The following is an 11,087-nucleotide window of genomic DNA, read 5'->3' on the forward strand; positions in this document are numbered from 1 at the left end:
GGCGGGGCACAGTTGCACTCGAAGTTGAGTAGGGATAGGACAAGCCCAAGTCAACAACACCATTAAGATAACATAGAATTTCTTTAACACCTTTCAATGTCTGTGTGTTGGCACATGATTGTGTCATGCTAAGAGATTCATAATGCAAGAAATGTTAGGTTTGTATATTGAGATAGGTAGGTACAACAAAGCACCAATTGCACTTAAGTATGGAACCTTGGGTTCTAAAACCTCTTCATCATCTATCTTTGGACGGTATAAGTCTCATTGTGCATCAACCGTACGGATGACCATGAGAGTACTTAAAGGCAACGCTTTATCATTAAAGCAATGTAACACAGTCTTGGTGTAGTTTGACTGATGGACTAGAATGTTGGATTGTGAACTACCTTAGTACATATGTGCAAAAGTGTGACGGGTGATGTAAGCATAAATAATCATTTTAACATGCATGTTAGCGGAATGTTGGATTCCATTTAATCATATTTATTGTACCATTTATTGGGCCTCAGTATTTGGGCTTCATTACTTAGCCCATGATTCATGTAAGAGGGGAGGAAACCCTTATTCTATAAAAGGGCTCCCTCACACTCACTTAAGAAAGGGAGGAGACTCGACGAGAGACAAGGGAAACAGACAGAGGGGAAACGGGAGAGCAAATAGAATAGCAAAGAGAGCAAACATTACCTCTACAACCTCCATGTATATTCAACATTCATTTACATAGTGAAATGGAATCAACACCAATGTGAACGTAGCCTCAACTTGAGGTGAACCACGACATATATATATTTGTGTTCTTGTGCGTTTGTGTGATTCACGGTCGGATTTACGTTGGTCCAAGATCGATCCAATTTTGTGCATCAACAATATTAAATTAATTTATGTATTGGTTATGTCCAGGTATCATAAAATTAAGGACACTTGTATAGACTTAGAGTAAGTTTTAGAATTCTAACCTTTAGATTTCATAGGCGAACAAATTCAATGTTATTGAGGCTCCCAAGTGTTAGCCCTCTACCAATATATACACGAATAAATCTCCGACTAGTGAAGCAAGACGACGACGATCTGCTAGAACTTTTTCCATTAGGTAGATGTTGCAGCAAAGGGATTTGGTATGGTGTTTTGTTTTTCAGTTCTCTAAATTGGTAAACCTAATTCTTTTCTCTCTAATTTCTATTTGTGCTTTGTGAATTCTCACACTATGTTACATAGACCCCTTAGGCTTTTAAAGAGAACAATCTCTAATTAAGCCAATAGGGTTACGTAGACCCCCTAGGGAAATTTTTGAGAAACTTTTGGGTTCACTAGTCTGTATCACATCATTCACTCGTCTCAAGAAGATATTCTTTCATGTCACCAGTTTACCACGCTACAATTTTGAATTTCTTAGATGGATAATACAATTTGTTTCATAAATGACCAACTTTACAAATATTTTTGTGAAGTGATTTCACATATTTTTTAGCTTTTTACACATCTATGTTTAATTTTGGATGTTGATTCTGTTTGATTTATTCAATCTAGTGGCCATAAATAAAGAGAGGTATGTGAGAAACTAAAAATGGTGTGTGAAAATTCATGACACTATTGAGCATGAATTTTAGTTAGATGAAAAAAGACCTTACGCCTGATACAAGTGGGAAGATGTGACATGACTACCTTTATTCAAGGATGAGGAATGCTAAGGTGTTTCTCAAAAAGTAGGACTCTTCAAGAACTCGCTGCCACCTCATAGCTAGTTTAACGTCAATTCATTCATGTGCCAGCATTATAAGACTAATGCTAGGATGACTAAATTTGTAAACTAAATGACATGGAAGTTGATGATTAGATTATTACTTAAGCATTAATAAACGTACTCATATCCTATTGCTGTCACGTCATTTAGTTTGTAAATTTTGTCTCCAAATTTAGCCTCCCTAATGTTACCCGCATTATAAAATATTGTGCTAAATATATAAGGTGGCAGAGAGTCCATAGAGAGTCTCATTAGCATTTCTCTTCAAGAATTTATCCACATTCTCCCCACTTAATGACTTCACCAAAAATGTTTTCTAAATGCTCACTTATCAAAATTAAGTCCCTATTTGGTTTTTTTTTTTTCATCAAAAGTTGCTTCACTTTAAAGTTGAGCAGTAAAAATGTGTTTGGTAAAAATAAATTATTTTGCTTATATTAAAAGTAATGCATGGCCTCCAGACAACAGCTTTTAAAAGCAACATGTAGGTAAAACTACTTTAATAAAAAGCAGAGTTGAACCCTTAATAAATATTTTTAATTTTTGTAAGACGCTCAATAATTTAAAAAAAATAATGTTATTTATTCTTGCAGGCACATTTTATCATTGGAGAATAAAGTTGTGAAATCCGGTTCCCAGAATTTCATTATTTAATTTACGTATTTCGTATCTATTCGATTTTATTTAAATATATTTTTGTTAATATTAGAATTTTAAGTATTTAGTTACAAAGTCTAGTTTTTCATAATTAGTCAAAAAAAAAAAAAAAAAAAAAAACTATAATCTGCCAGATGACAGTGGGACCAATTAGAAGAGAGATAAATGAGGGAAATATGGAGGAGCTAGCCAATCAGAAAAAAGAGCAAAGAGGAAAGGAGGGAGAGAAAGACCACCTATTACCGGATCTTTCCATCGACCCACAGACCTGACCCGATACGTCCTAGGTAGTAATTCCATCGATTTTCGTCAGTTTTTCCTACGAATTCTACTCAACCGTCACTTGCACACTCCACCCCGACCTCCATTCTCTCATTTCCACCAAAAATCCGATAGTTTCTGGCCTCGATTTCACAAAAAATTGCATCAAGGGCTTTGTGGGTGCACGACGTCAATTTCGCCATTTCTGAAAGGTTTTCTGTCAACCACGCCTTAGGCATCCTTTGAGTCCAAGAACAAAGCCCAAACAAGTTTGGGGGTGGTGGAGCTGCAAATTCGACGAATCGAGGAACATCCATTTCTAGGGTTCCAACGGATCGAGGGTGTTTTCAGGCATTTCCCGGTTAAATTGGAGTTCAGCCCAAGTATAAAAGTTGTTTCTCTTGTTGTGATCTACAATTCTGTAAAATTTGGTAATTTTTGGAGTTAGGTGAATTTTCTGGCAAGTTGGGGCAGCAAGTGGCCCGAGGAACCACTTGACCTTTCTAGGCTAAATTTAATACCCCGATTCTATATGTGACGTCTGATTGACAAAATCCCGTCGTTTGAACATAGTTTTGATAGAGGCCGCCAGTTGATCATTACATGAATTGACGATCCAACCGTTGGATCGACACCAAAATTTAGTGTGTTATAGTACGAAATATTTGAGGACATTAGTAACTTACTGATCGGGAATCTGATGTACGGATCTTTCTGAATTGAATTTCTAAGTTTGTAAAATCAAACGTTGGGCGCCACTTAATTTTAGCAATTGGCAAAGATCCGACCATTGGATCATTCCGAAATTTTAGGATATTGTTCTAGGAGATTAATGAGACTCTTGGGAAGTTACAAATTGAAGATCCGTGGCGGATGTTTCAGATTTAATTATATAGGGTTGTAGACCCCACCGTTAATAAAGAGTTGACTTTTGGTCAATATGTTACGAATTGATCTTAAATAATAAAATTAGTATTACTAGAGACTAAGTAGGGCTTAGTGGACCTATATGGGTTGGTGAGCTATCCCAAGTAATATATACCTTGATATACGTGTATGGGATGCTTTATGGTGATATATATGTGTAATTAACTTCTTGATAATACGAAGGATATGAATGATAATTATTATGACAATGTGAGCCTAGAAACCTATTAGAAGTATCCCCGTAGAACTTGTATGCTTATGTGACATGTTAGTTAGTGGCCATGAGGAATTAATAGTACGGGTGATTACTTTGTAAATCATAGAGGTTAAGATACATGTAAGTAGGTTGTGTGGTGATAAGAATGCATCATGTAACAGTGTGGTACATAGGTGTTCCTGCTTGGTTAATCCGCATCAGGGGACTACGCCATGTGATGTGTAGGTATGGTCATGTTTGGTTAATCCGCATTAGGGGACCATACGCATCATAGGGGTGACCTTGCTTAATTAATCCGCACTAAGGGGTCACTGCCTATTCCATTTCTTTATTTCCATGGTTGGTCTTGCTTGGTTAATCCACATTAGGGGGTCATTGCCTATTCCATTTCTCTATTTCCATAGTTGGTCTTGCTTGGTTAATCCGTATTAGGGGACCACACTATAGGCGGTCTTGCTTGGTTAATTTACATTAGGGGACCTTATGCATCATCATAAAGGTGACCTTGCTTGGTTAATCCGCATTAGGGGGTTACTGCCTATTCCATTTCTCTATATCCATAGTTGGTCCTGCTTGGTTAATCCGCATTAGGGGACCAAACTATGGGATGTCTTGCTTAGTTATTCTGCATTAGGGGACCACATTATCGGATACATACCTATGGTTTTGCTTGGTATATCCGCAATGGGGGACCATACGCAATCTAGGAGTGATCATGCTTAGTATATCTGCGATGGGTGATCACTGACTGCACAATTAGATTATGCCTATGCTTCTGCTTGGAATATCCGCAATGGGGGACCATACATATTCTAGGGGTGATGAGGATTAGCTGTACTTGGTACATTTCAATAGGAGCCATATTTTAGTCGGATTCCGTTGAGTGGTCTGGAATCCTTGTTCTTTCTTATTTCCACATAGTTAGTCTCAAACCCTAGATTCAAGTGAATGGGGATTACTCACAGTAAACCTTGTGAATATAAATTATATTTGCCATGTTATTACTTATAAACCAAGTAAGGAATTATGTAGGGTTCTTTAAATTAATTCATGAAATGATATGTTACCTCCTTGATTGATTAACGTAGTTAAATGTTATTATCGTGCATCCTTGATTCATGGAATTGATTAATTTACATGACTGTGGAATGCCATTGGTTATGATTGGTGTTCTATGATTAGATTAGTTGATTAATGTGGATTGAGAATAATATTGTGCTTCGCTGGTTCTTTGATATGATACATGTTGTGGATTAAGGTATCATGTTGAAAACATAGTGATTTATATGATGGATGGAATGGAAATCTTGATTGTCATGTGGGTTTGTTTTGTAGCCTTAAACCTGGTAATTTCATGCTTGTCAAGTTCTAATAATTGATTGAGGAATGCTTTGCTTTTCTGCTTAAATGTACTGTGATAAACTCGGAGTATAGTGAACGGTGAACTACGAATGGCTTGACCCATCTTTGGGTACGTAGGCAGTCTAACGCAAAGGTTAGATGCAGCCATGAAATAAAAGAAAATGACTGCGTGGTTAAATCATTGATTATTTTTTGTCTTGTCTCGAAGACAAGACATGATAAATAAATTGGGATGTGTTGACGTCACATGTCGATCTTAGACGTATGTCGAGATTGGAGTGTGACAAAATTGACCACTACTATAAACCCTAACATCTTACACAACCATTGTCATGATCACCACCACTGTTGCCACCACAACCACACTACAATTGCACCACCACCACACCCATACACGCCACCACTACCATTGCCATCATTACCACCATGTCACCACCACCACCACTATAAACACAACTGCCACCATTGCTACCACAACCGCCACCATCGCTATTGTTGCCACCCCTACCACCGATGTTGCCTCTATAGCCCAACCACCACACCCCTTTATTGGCACCACCACCACCACCATCACAACCCTTGCCCTTATCACCGTTGTCGTCGTCACCACCAACATTGTTACGTTTATTTTTGTCATTATATACAATTATAAATTATCAAACACTTTTACACTGTTTTTCATACTCACAACACTTTTAAAAATATAGTTCATCAAACACTCAACTGCTTTATTTTGTAGCAGATTATTCTTAAAGCACATCAGAACTAGGTTTTTAAAAAAGCACATCAATCTCAAAATGGCCATAAGATTATGAGTTTTTCAATTGAGGTAAATATATTATGTATTTGGCCAAAACAATTTTAAATAATTTGTAATAAGATGACACGAAAGAAGAGCAGAAATGTGACAAATGAAATTGAACCAAAGCAAATGATTTTCTTGGGTTTTAACACCCATATATTTTTTGTTGGTTTATCATTTTCACCAAGCTCCACCTCATCTATAATCGTTATGTATTATGTTCCGATCCAGAAACCAAGCTCCACCTCATCAACACTTAAATAATTTGATGCATTACTTCAGTTTCCTTTCTCAATTTGAAGGCCCAAACAAGAAACAAAGCAACACTAGACAAAGACAACTACGGTATAATGGATGTTTTAGAAACTCAAGGGAAAGAAACTCAAAAGCTTCAAATTGTTTGTCGTGCTGTTTTAACTTCCTCTTTTACTGTTATACAAGCGAAAACAAGAGAGATTTAATATGAGTAAAGGGATACTTTACTTCTTGAGATACAAGTTTATTGTTATAATCTGGCAAGGTTTCTTCCAAGGATCTTGGCTTTCTTTATCTGTAAAGAAGTTGGGTTTTTGGTTGTTTAATTAATTTCTACCAGAATTGCAAGATAAAAAGGGATACAAAGGAGAAGACACACACACACACACACACACACACATATATATATATATATATGTATTTTTTAAGATGAAAGCATTTCCTGGATAGAACTGAGAAGATATATAAACCGGCAAACAAGTTTATTTAGCTTAGGAAAGTAACAATATTTCCGTATTCACTTTCAGGTTATTACAACTTTGATGTCTAAAATTAGAAAATTTAAGGAAGATGGTTTTCTTATCAATTAGGGTTTCTACAATGCGTAGTCGAATTCTTTACCTAAGTAAGTTTTTATCTGTAAGATTACGAAGGCTCACTGTCAAATTAAATGAAAGCAGAAAACAGAAAACAAAATATCGGAGTTGACTGTGGGTAGGATGAATTTGCGGTTAAATTTCATTGAAAACGTTACACTTGACAAGGATTACCAGAACCATACAATTACCACATAACAAGAACACAAGGGACACGAAAAACTTGAAACAAAAGTTGACAAACAAACAACCAACGACATAAGAAAACAGACTGCATACTTTTATTTTGACCATTTTTTAGTACCCTCAAAACTAATTGGCAAGTTAGTAAGTTGCCATAAGTGGTAATGCTGTCCATAATCTTGGCCACCACCTCCTTCGAATCCCTCAGTTTTTTTATTCTTTTGTTAAGCTTCTCACGCTTGACTGCCACTGCCGAGGACTCCTCCAACATCCTCTCAATTCCCCCACCGTAAGGTCCCATCAACTCATTCACGATCTCAGCTTTCATCACTTTGTTCACAAGGTTGAAAACAGACAACTGCAAGTGCAATGCCATGGAGTCCACAAGCCTCCTCAAAACAACCTTCCAATAGGCAATCATTCTCATTTTAAGGTCATAAGCTTGAGCTAACACATGCGGGTACTTCCTCAGAACACCGACTTCCACTTCCCCGATGCCTTCTATATCTATGATAGAAGGTTTTTTCTCATCAGTTAAGACTCCATGAATGAATTCGTTTTGACTAGCCATCAACTTGTTCCATTCGGAAAGATAATCACCATCACATGTATAATCTGTCAGCTTTTCCATCTCTACAAGCTCCAGCATCCACTTGATTGACCTTTCCTTCATCTTGGCTATTAGATTATGGCTGGCACGCCTGGCTGACAACTGCAGCTGATGATAATTCTCCGTATAATGCACCAACGGGATTTACAGCTTTATATAAAGGCTAACAAGACTTGTTTCCTATTCTATTCCCTACAAATAATGCTAACTGATAACCTAATAGGTAAGTAAATATCAATCTACAATATTTGACAAATCAATCTAAGATTCCTTTCTTAACACTCCCCCTCAAGTTGGAGTGTATGTTAATGACACCCAACTTGTTGAGTAAGATTTCAAATTGTGTCGAGCTCAATGGTTTGGTGAATATATCAGCTAACTGATCACCCGTCCGTACGTATGACGTGCGTATCATTCCTTTTTGAATCTTCTCGCGCACTAGATGACAATCAATCTCTATGTGCTTTGTTCGTTCATGAAAGACGGGATTTGAGGCAATATGTATAGCTGCCTGATTATCACAAAACAAGGATACTGGTTGATGATGATTCACTTGCAAATCGTTGAGAATATTCCGCAGCCATGTTATCTCACAGCATGTAGTAGCCATAGACCGATACTCGGCTTCGGCGCTAGAACGAGAGACTGTAGTTTGCTTCTTAGTCTTCCATGAGATTGGTGCTTGTCCAAGTAATACGCAGTAACCAGTTATCGATCGCCTAGTGTCTCGGCATCTAGCCCAATCAGCATCACAAAATGCTTTCAACTGCAATGAACCTGTGGAAGGAAAGAAAATGCCTTGCCCAGGCGCTTGTTTAATGTATTTAAGGACCTTGTGTGCAGCATCAAGGTGTGGTTGCCGAGGCTTCTCCATGAATTGACTTAACACATGTACCGCATAAGCCAAGTCGGGTCTGGTGATGGTTAAATATATCAATCTACCCACAAGTCTTCTATATGAAGAGGGATCATCCACCAGTTTGCCTTCCAGTTACATGAGAGCCAAGTTTTGGTCTAAAGGAAACCTGGAAGGTTTCACTCCGAGAAAACCAACATCATCCAATATCTCCAGGGCATATTTGCGTTGACATAGAGTGATTCCATGCTTCGATCTTGCAACTTCTATCCCCAAAAAATACTTGAGTATCCCCAAGTCTTTTAGTTGAAAACGGTGAGAGAGAAGTTGTTTGGTTTTGTTAATCTCACATAAGTCATTCCCTGCCAGTATAACATCGTCAACATAAACCAATAAAGCAATGAATGTACCTTGATGACTTCTGGTGAACAGAGAGTAATCGGACAAAGATTGTTGAAACCCATCAGCCTTGAGAGCATTGGATAATTTTATGAACCATTGCCTCGAAGCTTGCTTTAAACCGTAGAGGGACTTATGCAATTTGCATACTCGAGTCTCCCCCTTGCGTCCAAAACCAGGAGGCAAAGACATGTAGACGTCCTTTTCCAGGTCACCATGTAAAAAGGCATTGTTCACGTCGAGCTGGTGAAGGTGCCAGCCTTGCAAGGCTGCAACACTTAAGAGGACTCGAACAGTAGTCAGCTTAGCTACGGGAGCAAACGTGTCACGGTAATCAATTCCTTCAACCTGATTGTATCCTTTGGCAACAAGACGGGCTTTGTACTGTTCGATGGTGCCATCGGGTTTGAGCTTCACTTTGTAGACCCATTTGCAGCCACTAGGACGTTTGCAAGGAAGAAGTGGCACGAGCGTCCACGTATGATTGGCATAAAGTGCCGCAAGTTCAGTTTGCATGGCAGCACGCCAATGGGGATCCTGGACAGCCTGGGAATAACTAGTGGGTTCCTTATGAAGAGTGAGATGGGCGACAAAAGCTTGATAGGAGGGTGAGAGATAATTATAAGATAAGTGAGAAGAAAGGGGATGGGGTGTACCTGACGACGACCGAACCACGTTCGTGGAAGATGTGGGAGCCGGCCGGGAAGGGAGAGACGCCTCGACATGAAAGTCCTGCAAAAAGGAAGAAGGTTTGGTGGGTCGGGTACTTCGGCGGAGTGGGGGTGGGAGTGGGGTGGTTGTGGTCGGGGGAGCAGGTGAGGAGGGAGGGGAGGTGGTAAGGGTGGATGGAGCCGTGACATCAGCGAAAGGTGGGGATGGTGTTGGTGTAGAATGAGCATCAGAAGCAATATCAGTATAGGGGTGAGAAGGGTGAAAGGGATGTTCCATGTCAAAAGAAAGCAAGGGTGCGGAAGGTGGTGTTGGAGGGGAGGTTGTAGGGGCAGGTGAGTCTAAATGAGAATAAGGAAAGTTATCTTCAAAGAAAAGCACATCTCGGGAGATAAAGACCTTTTGAAGTTGAAGATCAAAAAGTTTATAGCCTTTTGTACCATAAGGATACCCGAGAAAAATGCAACGACGTGCACGGGGATCAAATTTGGAGGGTTTGTGTGCATGAGTGGATGCAAAACAAAGACATCCAAAGACTTTGAGGTGAGTGTAAGTGGGTGGTTTGTGAAACCGCTTTTCATAGGGAGTTTGTCCATGAAGAATGAGAGTGGGTGTGCGATTAATGAGATAAGCAGAAGTAAGGATAGCATCCCCCCAAAATCTTTTAGGTAACTGAGCTTGAAAAAGCAGTGCACGAGCAACATTAAGCAAATGACGGTGCTTGCGTTCAGCAACACCATTTTGCTGGGGTGTGTGAACACAACTAGTTTGATGAATAATTCCTTGGGATGCATAAAAGGTATCAAGTTTAAACTCGGGGCCATTATCACTGCGAATCAATTTAACGTGAGTGTTAAATTGTGTGGCAACCATATGAATGAATCGAGTGAGAAGATCCTTTGTATCAGATTTATGGTTCATCAAATAGATCCATGTGCACCTAGTATGATCATCAACAATGGTAAGAAAGTACTTTGCACCAGAAAGAGAAGGTACTTGATAACCACCCCAAATGTCAACATGAATTAATTCAAAACAAGAAGTAGTAGACATGGAACTTAAAGGGAAAGGTAATCTTGTTTGTTTAGCCAAAGGGCAAATTAAACATTGAGTGAGATCACATGGTTTATTGGAGACAAAGGGAAACAACATAGTAACTTTAGGTGATGGATGGCCGAGGCGTTGGTGCCAAAGGTTGGGAGAGATGGTTTGGATGGTATTGCATGTTCCTTTCTTCGGTGAGTCAAGGTAGTAGAGTCCCTCCCGTTCAATTCCCGTCCCAATCATCTTCCCCGATCGTAGGTCCTGGATGACACAAAAATGGTTTAAGAAAAGGGTAATAGCAAATGAATCATAAGCCAATTGACTAATGGATATTAAATTTAACGTAAAGATTGGGACATAAAGAACATTGTCAAGAATAAAATTAGGAGAAAAAATGACTTGGCCAACATGAGTGACCGTGGCAAGGGATCCATTGGGTAATGCAACAGTGTGATTTTGAACAGGCCTAGAGGATGTAAGGGACTCGGGGCTGCAAACTATGTGA

This window comes from Pyrus communis, chromosome 13 (assembly GCF_963583255.1).
Source record: "Pyrus communis chromosome 13, drPyrComm1.1, whole genome shotgun sequence".
NCBI lineage: Eukaryota > Viridiplantae > Streptophyta > Magnoliopsida > Rosales > Rosaceae > Pyrus > Pyrus communis.